Raw genomic sequence first — 17368 nt, forward strand, 5'->3', positions numbered from 1 at the left:
GTGACGGATTTATCTCACAGCTTATGTACAATCAAAGTCATTTATTGGTTAATTACAATTTAATATCATCAACCTAATTTATTGGTTAATTACAATAAGGTTTATATGATCCTGGTACTTGGAATGGTTTCTCTGACCTTGTTCCTATAGAAGTGTATGTGTCTAGCGTCTGGAGGACATGCAACAGCTGAGTATATACTTAAACATATGAAAGGAGGATGAAAAGTCTAAAGCTCTGAGCCTCACTACAAGGATATATAGTATACCCTTAGCAGTTCGCCTGTATTAAGTACAATACTTTTCATGATGACGGGCTCCATTTGAACCAGTTACACAATCGTACAGCATATTTCTGCATTCATAACAGTGTCGAGATCGTTTTTATGAAAACAAACAAAGCTGACCACCGCGCTGTCATCAAATATCTTCAACTGAGGGAGCTCCATCTCCAACACCCAGCAATGCCGACAACATTAGGGGATGATGCTCCTTCCTTTGTCATTGGGGAAGAGAAAGAATGGAAGTAGATCCAAGATCAGGGAAAGAAATGTGGGTCAAATACATGGTATGATTATGGATGATCGACGACTTACCACACGTTACATAAACAATACAGTGGGTATCTCTCATGAGAGAGTTGAGAACATTCTGAGGAATAAACTGGGCATGATAAAGGTTTCAGCAAGCTGACAACTGATCAGAAACGCTCCAGGTTCATCATCTCTCGTCAGAATAATCAGGGAGACCAGCTGATTTTGTTGAGTGATGTTCACCACTATCACCCAGAGACAAAACAACAGTCAAAACAGTCTTGTGACGAAATGGCAAAGTCCTTCCATCAATTGTCAATATTGTTAATAAAAGTGTGTTATTCCACCAGGACAAAACTGTTATTCGGCATTTATGCAATGCATGACTGTTGCTTTGAACTCATTGAACAGTCTCCATAGTTACCAGATTTGGCTCCGTCAGATTTCCATCTCTTACCAAACTGAACTCCTGGTAAGAATAATGCAAATTATGATGACGCCATTTCTGTTGGAGGAGTATTAAAACACGACGTAGAACGCCCTCTCCGCCAGTGGAACCCAGGAAGTGTAGCAACGTTGCTAGAAGTGTGTGGACCTCGGGGGAGATTATGTTGAAAATAGCGCCATCAAACGCAGTCCATCATATGCTACTCAAAGTTTGCTGAGAATCAAGTTTTGATGATATCAAAAAATCATCCAACAAATAAAGATTGAAATATTCCGGTACAAAATGATTGGGTAACCCCTATAGCACCTCAATTTCGTGATGAACGGACAGAGGCATGCAGTTATCGGCACCATGTGTACGAGGTGCTTGAAAACCTGTGTTTGGATGTGTCGTGACAGAATCGTTGCACATCATTATCAGAAAGCACTACAACCTTTGCTACTGAGGATTGAAGTAGCGTCAATGACGTCGTTTGACGACCGAATATTAGGCAGATTCATGGCCATGCTTGAAACTGGGTCACCACAATGTCACGTTGAAAACGTCTTTGATGTTAGCCAAGGGGTGTGGCGTAGCCTAGTGCTTAAAGCGTTTGCTCGTCACGCTGCAGACCACGCCTTGATACCTGTTTTAGACAATTATATATGGTGAAATATGCAGTGCGTATTTTATGTTAAACGTTACTCTTTAATCATACTGTGTCTTAATTCCTTGAAAGGTAACATATTGATCGTATCGGGCAGGGTAGCGGAAGGTCATGGGTTCGACCCCATGCGTGTCATACCGAAACACATTAAAATATGGTACTTGTTGTTACCTTGCCTGGCGCTCGGCATTAGGGGGCTAAAACAAGGACTGTCAGTATACTGTGTCTATCTAAGTGGTATCTAAGTGGGCCATAAAATCAGCATTAGTCCGGACTGTACAAGAAACCGAACATACGTGCATGCACGTGGCTATATAAGTGCAATTATCTTGGACGCGACGTTAAAATAAAAAATCACCCCTCCTTATGACTAACCCAGATGTGTTGATGAATCGAAATGGAATGGATTAGTACAAAGATTTGTGTGGATTACTAAATGGTGTTCCTAAAGAAAAACTAATAAATAGAATAACACAAAACACATTAGCATCCAACATGACATAATCATGTTACAGCTGACCATCGCTGTGTCGAACTAGATTTGACAGGGGACATAGTTCGACACAACCGCCGCCCTCCAGCACCAATGGGTGAACCAGGTTTACAATGACATGTAATTCCTCGTCATACCGTCACCACAAACACATGCCTGTTTCCGTTTTTGATGATAATCTATGTAACAATGAAACACATATAGACTCAATCATTCTTTCATTTTGGTGAAAGTTTAATTCGCTTTTGTATTTGAAATATCAGTTGTAACTTGCTATCATTTGACATCGACGCCACCAGAATACGAGACACACAATTCGAGTGACATGACTACTGAGTACACTGACGGGAAACAGAAAGTATACACTGGTAATTGGATGTGACCAAAATATTACAAACCTTTTTTTTAAATTTAATAGGCAGAAAACGATCACTGAAACATTGTAAACTTAGGGTCCAAAGCACAGCTATGATACAACTACGTATCAAATATATAACACATCGAATAACCATTTCTTGTGAACCACCATCAAACATGGGTGACAAACTTTCATTGTCCCGGCAGTTTAGTTGACTTGGACTAGACATTCACTTCGAGGTCAAAGATTAAATCTGACATAACAATGTTCGAATAATAAAACGAAGCGCATTTTAAACGACCACTTATCCTACCCATATCAACACTTGACCAATCCCTGACCAGTAAGGTCAGGTCAAATGCAGCCTCAGCAACTGATCAGCTTTATACAGATAACTAGTGAAGGGAGCTATCTAGGTCACTATAGCAGTAGTTATAACATATCCCAAGTCGTACAATAGTTACATTCCGTTTGGCTCCAAATGAGAACAATGAATTGCAAAATAACTCAAACTCGGGAATAGTCTTTCAAATGTCAATACGGTACACGGCAATGAATAGCCTGTACCCAACAATCTCTGCTGTTTGTTATTTTTATTCCCATCAATGGAAACAATTGTTTAAGAAACTATCACGACAAAACCGTAGGAGGAACAGCACAAACACGCGCTGTACGTGGTACATAGTATACGTCGTTGTTGACTGACAAGATTCGCTCCTCAGTTGAGGTGAAAGGTGCATGATTTCTTTTATTGTGAAGCAGAAAGAGGAAAAACAGGTTATGCCATTAATAAATACTTGAAACTAGCTTCTTAAGCACTGGAAACTGAACATGATTTAATTGTTTAAAATTACAAGCTATGGCAACTTTTGCATACATTTGGATACAGATGAAAATAGTGAAAATAGGGCTGCGTTATGTGAACGATCTTACATCCTTCGTTTCCGAAATCATTAACTTCGAACCAGCAAGCAGAAACCCGAAGAAGGATTTGAGCCTGTATTGCTAGAGGAGACGTGCGTAAATGCCTCACACAGCCAGCAGTCAGTGGGTACCCAGTAGGGACTGTGAGGAGTCTATGAGAAAGATACCAATTGGAAACGGTGACAGACTTTCTGGCTGTGTTAGTCAGGGTTTTCTCCCAGGCTGTGACCTTGTCTTTCGAGCCAAGGCCAAGGACAGGGACTACCACACAGAAATGAAAGGCACGGTATTTCTGGAGTGGGCGAAAAGTAATGTGGTCACTTATTATCATGGGCAATGTACCGTATCACAGTATGCAGGATCCAGATAGCAAGGCGCCGACGTCTAATAGCCTAACAGGGCTACAATAACAGCTCTATGAAATCACCAAAGCTAACAAACCTGTATATATATGCTTGACAATTACATCAAAGATCAAGGTCATGCCGTCTTACGACTTCCCGGTTACCTCTGCGATCTGACCACAGTAGGGTTGATATGTTGTATCGTCAAAGGCGTTCCTCCTACCGTTTTGCCCCCCTCCGTTCAAGATGTCAACATGTACACAAAACAACATCATAGTTTCTTAAACAACTTTTTCAAGTGATAGGACTTTGGACTCTAACGGACTTTAGAGCGTGTAATGATATAATATACAACAGTTTTGTTTTTCTTGATACATGTGGTTTGTTTGTTGTTTAATCCCGCACTCAGCAATATTCCAGCTATATGACGACAGTATGTAAATAATCGGATCTGGACCAGGCAATCCAATGATTGACATAGTGAGCATCGATCTACACAACTGGGACACGATGACATGCGTCAACCAAGTCAGTATGCCTGACCATCCAATTCCGTTAGTCGCCTCTTAAGACAAGTATTGATTGCTGAAGACCAATTTTAACCGGATCTTCAAGGATCTCTTGATGTTATGCCCACCCAAGCCAGTGCACAAACATGCCTGTAAGTTACATCATGTTCGCCCATTGAACCAGATCAGGGTGCGAATGAGTTCCAGAAATGAGTTGATGTATGAACAAGTCTGTATAAGCAACGCCTCCTGTCCACCACGGCGCAACATATCACCGTGACTCCATCAGGCAGGGGAAATTGACGTCATTTCTGCTTCCTCTTCTTTTGTTCTCGCTTCATACAGAGCTCGGAGGTCGGCTTTACAGAACCGGTACGTCACAGCCGCGTTGAAAGTATGGCTAACAATGTGCGTTGGTGTACGAATGCGGTCCCTAGAAAATACAAAAAGCAAAGCTCGCGAAGCTATAGAAATGTCGGAATCCAAGCGCAGCGTCCCTCAGATGTACACCTATTGTGGTGATGTTGTAATCGGATAATGTATACATAATGGGATGGATGATACACATACAAGATAACGCCTTGTTTGCACCGTCTAATAGGGGGATTACTTACAGTCATATATACTAGTATTCTAAGGACAGATGGCGCGGGATTAACCAACTGGTTCGCCTTTATCTAGACATGCACGCCTTCTTACGGGTATTAGCTATGACATGACAGCAGGTATTCATTACACAACTGATCTGCACGTCGCTAAATCGGAGAACTGGGGGTCCAGTAGTCTAAAAATGTGCGGAGTTTCGTCCCTTATCTGTTCCAGGATCTGTATGTTATTGGTTTACATAAAAATTATGGCCAGGTTTCTGACCCAATGTTTGCCAGCACTGTACCTGCGCTCGTGGTTTTGTCCAAAGTTGTAAAGGCCCGCAATCAATGAAGTTCAAGCGTCCTACATTCAGTTGATACGCCGCGATTTAATTAAACTCATATTCAATGTGTCGTTAAACGCAATTCACTTTGTTTAGTGCTTTGGTGTGATCACCTAAGAGGTCGGACATCTACTTCTTCTGACTGTATGTGCAAGAAAAACTAAACAGGCAAAACACAGGCACGTCCTGTCACGCCCTGGTGTAGCTGATATACTCTGCAAAGCACCGTGATACCTCAGTCACGGTACGTCAAAAGCATGCAGCACCCATTGTTTGGCAAATGTATTTAAGCTGGTTGTGTATCACAGCGTTCTTACACAGTATGGCTGAGGGTGTTCCATTCAGACACTAGTACTTGAGTAACTGCTCACACACTCGTGAATATCCTACTACGTGGAACACGGTACCTAGAACGACCATTAACAAGGGAACAAAAACAAATGGAAAAAGAAGAAGAAAAACCTTCCAAATAAATATATCTAAACTCGGATGATGGATGTCTTCAGTAAACAGAATGGTATTGCCATTCAGTCCGTTCATCGTTCAGTCCATTCATATGTAGTGTGTATATAATTTGTGTACTTGCATTTCATTAGATTGTGTCAGTTACTGGGAATTTGAGATGCATAGTTTCTTTCTGTTATCAAACTGAAACATGGCAGAGGGACTGATACAGCAGTTATCGCACTGACACATGGAAAAGGGACTGATACAGCACTTATCACACTGAAACAAGGGAGAGGGACTGATACAGCAGTTATGTCACTGAAACAAGGGAGAGGGACTGATACAGCAGTTATCGCACTGAAACATGGGAGGAGGGACTGATACAGCAGTTATCACACTGAAACATGGAAGAGGGACTGATACAGCAGTTATCACACTGAAACATGGAAGAGGCACTGATACAGCCGTTTTCACACTGAAACATGGAGGAGGGGTTGACACAACCGGTATCAAACTCGAACATTGAAGAGGGGCAGATACAGCCGTTTTCACACTGAAACATTGGAGAAGGACTGATACAGCCGTTATCACACTGTCATATGGATGAGGGGCAGATACAGCCGTTATCATACTGATCCATTGGGGAGGCACTAATACAGCCGTTATCACACTAAAACATGGAAAAAGAACTCCGGAGTGGGGAAAGGGGCTTAGGGTTATATTAGTTTGTGAGTGTGTTGGGTGCTTCTAACAAATAGGTTCCGCAAAGCACTTTCATAAAACACAAGGCATGACTCTTAATATTTCCAAAATCACACTCAAAGTGAGGTTACTGAAGACATGTTAATTGAAATGCCATCGGGTACACAGTAGTGTATTCCTTCAGAAACTAAGGTGGGGTACAGGTTGAAATGAATTCCCTAGTATTCATTCTGAAGTTCCAAGAACACATTTGAATGTTGTCTACGACATGTACAGACTTACTCGCCCTATAATAGCCACGACGCCTGTTGTGACTTCCAAGATTGGCTATAAATAACGCTGCTGACGCAATGTAGAGGGCGCTGGCATCGGCGTTCAGCGTTACGCTAAATGAAATCACGGAGTGACTTACTCGGGAATAAATACCGAAAACTTCACAGGATTCTAGCATCTCAGGAATGGCCACCGCACTAGAAGAGGAACAACAGGCATACATAGACCTGGTTTCATATATAAGACGTTCAACTATGACGGTCTAGCATTCACAATTTGACCCTCACACACGTACACATACACCATACGTACATTATACGCCCTGATTTAGCCAGTTCATCAATTGTGAACTTAAAGTCCATGTGTTCGATGAGCCACAATATGATACATATTTGGGTGTAGCTGATCTACATGCAAGTAAAAGTAACGTCCCCTTGCTCTGTGCACGGGAAGCAAAGGAATACATGGTACACCTGTACACCATCTTTGGTGGAAAACAGCACGTGAAGACTCCCAGGCCCAATAGATTTGCTATGATTGGCTATTGATGTAATGTAAGATGTTTGTGTACAACTCACAAGTAACAATGAGCGAGATGGTTGCCTTCGGGGACTGAGGTGCAACGCCACAGAGTGTAAGGGAGGCTACTCGCGATGGCTTCGCACGTTTCTGGATCAGCTTTGTTACAGCATGGAGGCTGTTTGGACGGCCATTTCATGGTCTAGGATGTCGCATGATGGTTATAGTCACAAGTTAGATGTTTACCGTTCAGACAGAAGTGAAAGTTAAGTTACAGAAAATATGTTTTTTTTCAGGTGGAGTGAGTTAGTGAGTATGGTTTTACGCCGCTTTCAGCAATAATAAATCAATATCCCGGCGGGGGACACCAGAAATGGGCTTTACACATTGTACCCATGTGGGGAATCGAACCCGGGTCTTCGGCGTGACGAGGGAACGCTTAAGTCACTAGGGCCATCCCACTGTCCCTTTTCAGGTGGAACTCCTTATTCTCATGTGTGAGGGGCGGTCGGGTAGCTTAGTGGTTAAAGCGTTCGCTTGTCACGCCAAAGACCCGCGTTCGATTCCCGACATGGGTACAATGTGTGAAGCCCATTTCTGGTGTCCCCCGCCGTGATATTGCTGGAATATTGCCAAAAGCGGCGTAAAATCAAACTCACTCACTCACTCACTATTCTCATGTGTGAAAAACCTCAAACCTGAAGATGACTATCAATAATACATTTGGACGTGAGTGAATAAGTTGTTGTTGAACGCCGCAGTCAACGATAGTCTAGGTGTACACGGAGGACTGTAATTAAACTAGCCTGGTCCAGTCCAACTATTGACTTAACTATGAGCACCGATCAATGGAGCATGACAACACGCCAACAGCTAGCTCACTAAGTCTAGCCATCCAATCTTGTACAGATGACCGTTACATGCGTGGGATGCTAGGGACCTCAGCCTCCCCGCATTCCCGCTTGGTGTTTAACTCATACCGACACTCACGTGCTCGTGGAGGCGAAACCGATGAGACAGTGCAAACAAGATGGCGGGCAGGACGATGAAGGGATGAAACAGAATGCCAACTGAAGCAGCGACGACAAACATCCACAGCTGTGAGAAGGTCCCCGTGATGTTGCTCACCCCAGCCACCGACACTGCGATGAGGCTCCCGATACCAAGAGGTGCTACCCTGAACAACAGAGGGAGAGCGTGTATAAATACGGTGGCATCATGCCGGCAGGCGAACAGCATCGCATATAAACTTACATATGTACAGAATGGCAACAATATGGATCAATGTAGGTATAAAACTGAAACGTCATCTGAAGTCTTTGACATTTAAAATTGTAGAAGAGGAAGTCATGGAGAATATAAATTGGACCAACTATCTGCGACGTCGGAAAACGATAGACGTTACGAGTGAGCACGAAAACTCCCGATTACTCAAAGCATGTTATTCCTATGACAATCACGCCATGTTTCCCTGATTCCACACAGGAGCAAGCATCATCTCCACACCCGCCAGGTAGCAGCGTGTATTACCTAGCACGTTGACACTGTCCGTCTTGCCCAGGGACTTGGTGACGTGTGTGAGGGCATGGCCGACAGAGGTGTTGGTGTTATACCTCGCCACCCCCGTCAGTGACGACGTGTACCGTGTCTGGGCCTGTGTCAACAAATGGAACACTCTGCATCATGCACATGCGCATTAGATCGGAAATGTGTAAAGCCCTCTTAAACATCACACATTTCAACGTCAACGTTTGCACAATATAGCATTTATGATATATTACCCACGTCGTGAAGATACAGGTGGTTAGATACTAAATCCGTACGTCACACGTGTGTCGTACAAGGTTGACCTTGTTTTATTTGTTTTGATTGGATAACCGTGACCTCAGTCACACCAGGACTACTTTTTTCATTCATAAAAAATCGCGAGACGTAATTCATTTTGCAACTACAAGGCAGAACTGAAGCAATCACGTGTGAGCGAGAGATATTAACAAACACTTTATCAAACCAAACAAGAAAGTCACATGCATCAAATTCGGTTTGCATCCTATATAAGTTTTGCATTGAGCTTCCACAGACATTATATAATCGAGATATATCCATTTACAATGTACGACTACCGTTCAATAGATCGAGGGTCCCAATGAGCGTGACGCACCCGACTCCTTTCGCAACTTCCAATTTGATTTAACTAAAAGTATAAGCGTTGAGAAATGAAGACAGTTTAAAGTATCTGGACAGATATCTAGACGTATTTGGGATTATCCGGCTGTGCCATCACATTTGATGATACATATTTGTGTGTTTAAAGTAGATTTTGACCGCCCGGGCCAAGTCGGACCCAACACAAGCCGAACACTTCTGATAGAGACTGTGTTGAGAATGTAGAGGGAAAAGGGCTTCACTTTGAGCCCCTTGTTTTCTTTAAATAGCGCGAACTGAGACACTATAAAGTGGTATCTAGGTAGATTTAATACTAATCTATATATGTAAACACATTTGATGCTACATATGTGACTTTAAAGTTGATTTTGACAGCCCGGTCCTAGTCGGACCGAAAGCTTGTGTGACTGTTGAGAGTATTGGGAGAAGAGGTCTACTTATATTAACGTGTCTACTTTAAATACGATGAACAGTGACATTATAAAGTGGTATTTACTTAGATATAGTACTACCCTATACATATAACCGCTATGCCGACAGATGGAAAATTGGATCACGATAGCTAGAAGTATTTGATACGTGTCAAATCTCATTTCGTTTAACGATTGCTCTTTTACATGTTACCTAGATCAGCGACGCTTACACACAGCTCCACTTTCTGGTTTTCAAGCGATTTACTCCGAATTACTTAAATATGGTGCTTTTTTTGTTTGGTGATTGTTCATTTATGTCATGTGTGTATGTTGCATGAATTGTATGTAGGTATGATGACCGATAATGAAGTAATTAGCCAATAACACTTTGGCCCGTCTTGGCCCAGCCCGGCCCGACTTTTAGGCAATGCCTCTTCAAAGCGTATTTTGTGGCACTGTTTCGGGGGTTGTTTGTTTACGACAGCACAAACAGGTCACTCAAAGTGAACATTTCCGATACAAATCATTCGAAAACTCCATAGAAGTGTGCCTGTATTCTGATTACGTGGCCCAAAATATCCCAAAGGTGAACAATAACATTCCCTATCTCTAGCGTATAACGCTGAGTAGATCACGGTTGTCTTTTCTTATTCCGGTGGTGACCTTGCCCTTCGTTCGAAGCTGTCATTGACATGCAAGCAGACTTGAGCGTGTTGATTTTCACGTCTTCAGTAAAGGGTGGTACAGCAAACATGAATGTCTTGAGCGAACACTCTGATTTCCCTCTTCCAAAATTGTACGGACATGATATAAATACAGCTGATAGATCAAGGAAAGCGAACCATTTTGAATGCACAGACGGGACCCCGGCAGTGCGAGTGACCGACTGTTGGTCCGATATTCGATTCAAAGCGCGGCGCTAATGACTTTTCAAATTTTCTTATAGGTGTCCTGCGTACTAACAACATGGCGCTTGTATTCTCATAAGTTGAAGAAATTCTTCCAAAAGGATCTTGAGCGTCGGTGCTGTTATGTTTGCAAGCACAACTGCGGGCGCATGTTGGTAATGCGTATGCATAGGAATGTCAACAATGCGCATATTTGGGTATATATCAATATTCATGCGCAACCAGATTTTGCAACCGATTTCAGTTTGGTCTGTCAACGAACAAAAGTTGTTATGTATTTACTCTTACATACATATTTAACGTGGGTAATAGATAAAGTACCATACTCATTCTCGTTAGATATTCAAAGTCGCTTTCGCTCGGTCAGATACCATAGAAAGTCCACTCGTTTCGTAAAAATGGTATCTAACGAGAATGAGTGTAGTATTCTCTATGTATGAGCCTTTAGATGTGACCGGTTACCATGGATATTCAATGATAGTTTCTCTTTTCTTTGTAAAGGTATAATTCACTCACAGGTGTACATGTAGAAGTCATTACACGAGTGCCCTCAGATATCGGTTTTATTTCAACAAATATTTCACTCCTTACCTAACGAGTGAAAGTGATATTTTTGTAAATGTTGGATTAAATGTCGTGACAGTAAAACAACCAAGTCACCAGTAATTAGTTTTGTACCATCGTTGTGATGGTACGTCCTGTTGTCTATGCTTGATTCCCCACACAGAGCAAACGGCAGAGATGCCCTCCTATTTACATTAAAACTGTATTTCAAGTGTGTCTCGTGTTGTAAGTTCAACATTTCTATAATATATGTATATGGGTGCTTCAAGTATGGGCTATCTTGAAACAGGTACAGGTAAAACTTATGTTCTCTTATGAAAAACAAATTATATGATCCCAGAATGTGTGTACTGTGTTCACGTTTAAAGTCAGAACTCGACCCTTCTTAAAGAAAAGACCTATGCTTGTACATTGAACACAGGAGGGTTGATGATAACACCCGTAAAGGATCCACCGATTGATAGTCACTGCCAACGGGAAAATACAACAGTGGAGAATGTATATTATATAACTGACTGATTCATTTGTGCATGTGATTTCGAATGAGTCATACATGTACCTTATGCCAGTTGATATCCATGCAGTGCTTGACATTGCTGAATACAATACTCGTTTTAATATTCCCTGGAAATACATCCACGTTTTCGCGATGGATACATCCGTTTGCCAAGATAACGTTCGTGTTGCTTTCTCACCATATTAAAGCCTTATCTGTTAGTGGAGTAATGTATGATTATTGGAAAGGCAGCACAACTGTCTGAATGTTGCTTCCACCACATTGTCCGGCACAATATTCCTGCAACAGGAGGTCGGACAATAGTCAGAAATGACAATATATCAATTCATAAGCAATTTCCACTTGTACTATACAGTTCTGCATAAGTAACTTAATACATTCTTGATAATTTTCTTATTTTTCACATATAGTGGAGATTGAACTTCAGCGGGATGATATCGTGAATTTGTTTAGATGGTACTTGAACGACATATCTCCGGTGTAATTTGTTTTGTGTGAGGACATACCTTTCTGTTCTCAAAGGGTATTGAATGTCTACCTTTTCATACGAAAATCACTTAAAGAGTTGCATCCCTGAAGGATTATGTCAAATGAAATGGATATCAGTATCATGTTTTCGTCACAAAAGCAAAACATAATTTAGCCTTTTTTAACAAATGATCTTAATCAGAATGCTGACGACAGATACGCTGTGCATCGGCCATGATAGAAGTTACAACAGCTGTTTTGTTATATTCGAGGGATGGCACGATACAGTTACCCCTAGAAGGTACATTAACGGCCTGTATACAATGCCTGTCAAGATACATGTGCGGGTGCGTTCGGTATTATAGAAGGAAGTGCAAATATCAGTGAGCGAATGCTGTTTATGCCACAGCCAGCAGTCACGATGGTTCAAAAATAATCGGACCTAGACAGACATTGTCAGGGCCCATGTTTGAATCACCTGGGAAACGTTTGACCAATGTATCGTGGTGTATACATTGCGCAGTCCCATGTTTGAATCACCTGGGACTCGTTTGACCAATGTATCGTTGTGTATACATTGCAAGGTCCAATGTTTGAATCACCTGGGACACGTTTGACAAATGTATCGTGGTGTATACATTGTCAGGTGCCATGTTTGAATCACCTTGGACACGTTTGACTAATGTATCGTGGTGTATACATTGCCATGTCCAATGTTTGAATCACCTGGGACAGGTTTGACCAATGTATCGTGGTGTACACATTGCCAGGTCCCATGTTTGAATCACCTGGGACACGTTTGACCAATTTATCGTGGTGAATACATTGCCAGGTCCAATGTTTGAATCACCTTGGACACGTTTGACCAATGTATCGTGGTGTATACATTGCCAGGTCCCATGTTTGAATCACGTTGGACACGTTTGACCAATGTATCGTGGTGTATACATTGCCATGTCCAATGTTTGAATCACCTGGGACACGTTTGACCAATGTATCGTGGTGTATACATTGCCAGGGCCCATGTTTGAATCACCTTGGGCACGTTTGACCAATGTATCGTGGTGTATACATTGCCAGGTCCAATGTTTGAATCACCTGGGACACGTTTGACCAATGTATCGTGGTGTATACATTGCCAGGTCCAATGTTTGAATCACCTTGGACACGTTTGACCAATGTATCGTGGTGTATACATTGTCATGTCCAATGTTTGAATCACCTTGGACACGTTTGACCAATGTATCTTGGTGTATACATTGCCAGGTCCAATGTTTGAATCACCTTGGACACGTTTGACCAATGTATCGTGGTGTATACATTGCCATGTCCAATGTTTGAATCACCTTGGACACGTTTGACCAATGTATCGTGGTGTATACATTGCCATGTCCAATGTTTGAATCACCTTGGACACGTTTAACTAATGTATCGTGATGTATACATTGCCAGGTCCAATGTTTGAATCACCTGGGACACGTTTGACCAATGTATCGTGGTGTATACATTGCCAGGGCCCATGTTTGAATCACCTTGGGCACGTTTGACCAATGTATCGTGGTGTATACATTGCCAGGTCCAATGTTTGAATCACCTGGGACACGTTTGACCAATGTATCGTGGTGTATACATTGCCAGGTCCCATGTTTGAATCACCTTGGACACGTTTGACCAATGTATCGTGGTGTATACATTGCAAGGTCCAATGTTTGAATCACCTTGGACACGTTTGACCAATGTATCTTGGTGTATACATTGCCAGGTCCAATGTTTGAATCACCTTGGACACGTTTGACCAATGTATCGTGGTGTATACATTGCCATGTCCAATGTTTGAATCACCTTGGACACGTTTGACCAATGTATCGTGGTGTATACATTGCCATGTCCAATGTTTGAATCACCTTGGACACGTTTAACTAATGTATCGTGATGTATACATTGCCAGGTCCAATGTTTGAATCACCTGGGACACGTTTGACCAACATATCGTGGTGTACACATAGCCAGATTAAATGTTTAATCACCTGGGAAACGTTTCACCAATGTACCGTCGTGTACACATTGCCAGGTCCCATGTTTGAATCACCTGGGACACGTTTGCCCAATAAATCGTGGTGTACCCGTAGCCAGATCCAATGTTTAATCACCTGGGAAACGCTTCACCAATGTACCGTGGTGTATACATTGCCAGGTCCCATGTTTGAATCACCTGGGACAGGTTTGACCAATGTATCGTGATGCACACATTGCCAGGTCCCATGTTTGAATCACCTGGGACAGGTTTGACCAATGTATCGTGGTGTACACATTGCCAGGTCCCATGTTTGAATCACCTGGGACATGTTTGACCAATGTATCGTGGTGTATACATTGCCAGGTCCCATGTTTGAATCACCTGGGACAGGTTTGACCAATGTATCGTGGTGTATACATTGCCATGTCCAATGTTTGAATCACCTTGGACACGTTTGACCAATGTATCGTGGTGTATACATTGCCATGTCCAATGTTTGAATCACCTTGGACACGTTTAACTAATGTATCGTGATGTATACATTGCCAGGTCCAATGTTTGAATCACCTGGGACACATTTGACCAACATATCGTGGTGTACACATAGCCAGATTAAATGTTTAATCACCTGGGAAACGTTTCACCAATGTACCGTCGTGTACACATTGCCAGGTCCCATGTTTGAATCACCTGGGACACGTCTTCAGTAAAGGGTGGTACAGCAAACATGAATGTCTTGAGCGAACACTCTGATTTCCCTCTTCCAAAATTGTACGGACATGATATAAATACAGCTGATAGATCAAGGAAAGCGAACCATTTTGAATGCACAGACGGGACCCCGGCAGTGCGAGTGACCGACTGTTGGTCCGATATTCGATTCAAAGCGCGGCGCTAATGACTTTTCAAATTTTCTTATAGGTGTCCTGCGTACTAACAACATGGCGCTTGTATTCTCATAAGTTGAAGAAATTCTTCCAAAAGGATCTTGAGCGTCGGTGCTGTTATGTTTGCAAGCACAACTGCGGGCGCATGTTGGTAATGCGTATGCATAGGAATGTCAACAATGCGCATATTTGGGTATATATCAATATTCATGCGCAACCAGATTTTGCAACCGATTTCAGTTTGGTCTGTCAACGAACAAAAGTTGTTATGTATTTACTCTTACATACATATTTAACGTGGGTAATAGATAAAGTACCATACTCATTCTCGTTAGATATTCAAACTCGCTTTCGCTCGGTCAGATACCATAGAAAGTCCACTCGTTTCGTAAAAATGGTATCTAACGAGAATGAGTGTAGTATTCTCTATGTATGAGCCTTTAGATGTGACCGGTTACCATGGATATTCAATGATAGTTTCTCTTTTCTTTGTAAAGGTATAATTCACTCACAGGTGTACATGTAGAAGTCATTACACGAGTGCCCGTCAGATATCGGTTTTATTTCAACAAATATTTCACTCCTTACCTAACGAGTGAAAGTGATATTTTTGTAAATGTTGGATTAAATGTCGTGACAGTAAAACAACCAAGTCACCAGTAATTAGTTTTGTACCATCGTTGTGATGGTACGTCCTGTTGTCTATGCTTGATTCCCCACACAGAGCAAACGGCAGAGATGCCCTCCTATTTACATTAAAACTGTATTTCAAGTGTGTCTCGTGTTGTAAGTTCAACATTTCTATAATATATGTATATGGGTGCTTCAAGTATGGGCTATCTTGAAACAGGTACAGGTAAAACTTATGTTCTCTTATGAAAAACAAATTATATGATCCCAGAATGTGTGTACTGTGTTCACGTTTAAAGTCAGAACTCGACCCTTCTTAAAGAAAAGACCTATGCTTGTACATTGAACACAGGAGGGTTGATGATAACACCCGTAAAGGATCCACCGATTGATAGTCACTGCCAACGGGAAAATACAACAGTGGAGAATGTATATTATATAACTGACTGATTCATTTGTGCATGTGATTTCGAATGAGTCATACATGTACCTTATGCCAGTTGATATCCATGCAGTGCTTGACATTGCTGAATACAATACTCGTTTTAATATTCCCTGGAAATACATCCACGTTTTCGCGATGGATACATCCGTTTGCCAAGATAACGTTCGTGTTGCTTTCTCACCATATTAAAGCCTTATCTGTTAGTGGAGTAATGTATGATTATTGGAAAGGCAGCACAACTGTCTGAATGTTGCTTCCACCACATTGTCCGGCACAATATTCCTGCAACAGGAGGTCGGACAATAGTCAGAAATGACAATATATCAATTCATAAGCAATTTCCACTTGTACTATACAGTTCTGCATAAGTAACTTAATACATTCTTGATAATTTTCTTATTTTTCACATATAGTGGAGATTGAACTTCAGCGGGATGATATCGTGAATTTGTTTAGATGGTACTTGAACGACATATCTCCGGTGTAATTTGTTTTGTGTGAGGACATACCTTTCTGTTCTCAAAGGGTATTGAATGTCTACCTTTTCATACGAAAATCACTTAAAGAGTTGCATCCCTGAAGGATTATGTCAAATGAAATGGATATCAGTATCATGTTTTCGTCACAAAAGCAAAACATAATTTAGCCTTTTTTAACAAATGATCTTAATCAGAATGCTGACGACAGATACGCTGTGCATCGGCCATGATAGAAGTTACAACAGCTGTTTTGTTATATTCGAGGGATGGCACGATACAGTTACCCCTAGAAGGTACATTAACGGCCTGTATACAATGCCTGTCAAGATACATGTGCGGGTGCGTTCGGTATTATAGAAGGAAGTGCAAATATCAGTGAGCGAATGCTGTTTATGCCACAGCCAGCAGTCACGATGGTTCAAAAATAATCGGACCTAGACAGACATTGTCAGGGCCCGTGTTTGAATCACCTGGGAAACGTTTGACCAATGTATCGTGGTGTATACATTGCGCAGTCCCATGTTTGAATCACCTGGGACTCGTTTGACCAATGTATCGTTGTGTATACATTGCAAGGTCCAATGTTTGAATCACCTGGGACACGTTTGACAAATGTATCGTGGTGTATACATTGTCAGGTGCCATGTTTGAATCACCTTGGACACGTTTGACTAATGTATCGTGGTGTATACATTGCCATGTCCAATGTTTGAATCACCTGGGACAGGTTTGACCAATGTATCGTGGTGT

General features: G+C 41.8%; 1 pseudogene; it reads right to left on the reverse strand.

Moving 5' to 3' along the window:
• Positions 1-14238, reverse strand: part of LOC124152618 — a 75640-nt pseudogene extending 61402 nt beyond the window's left edge.
• Between the last annotated feature and the right edge of the window lie 3130 nt (positions 14239-17368).

The sequence above is a fragment of the Haliotis rufescens genome, unplaced genomic scaffold (assembly GCF_023055435.1).
Source record: "Haliotis rufescens isolate VD_foot unplaced genomic scaffold, xgHalRufe1.0.p SCAF_9, whole genome shotgun sequence".
Classification (NCBI taxonomy): domain Eukaryota; kingdom Metazoa; phylum Mollusca; class Gastropoda; order Lepetellida; family Haliotidae; genus Haliotis; species Haliotis rufescens.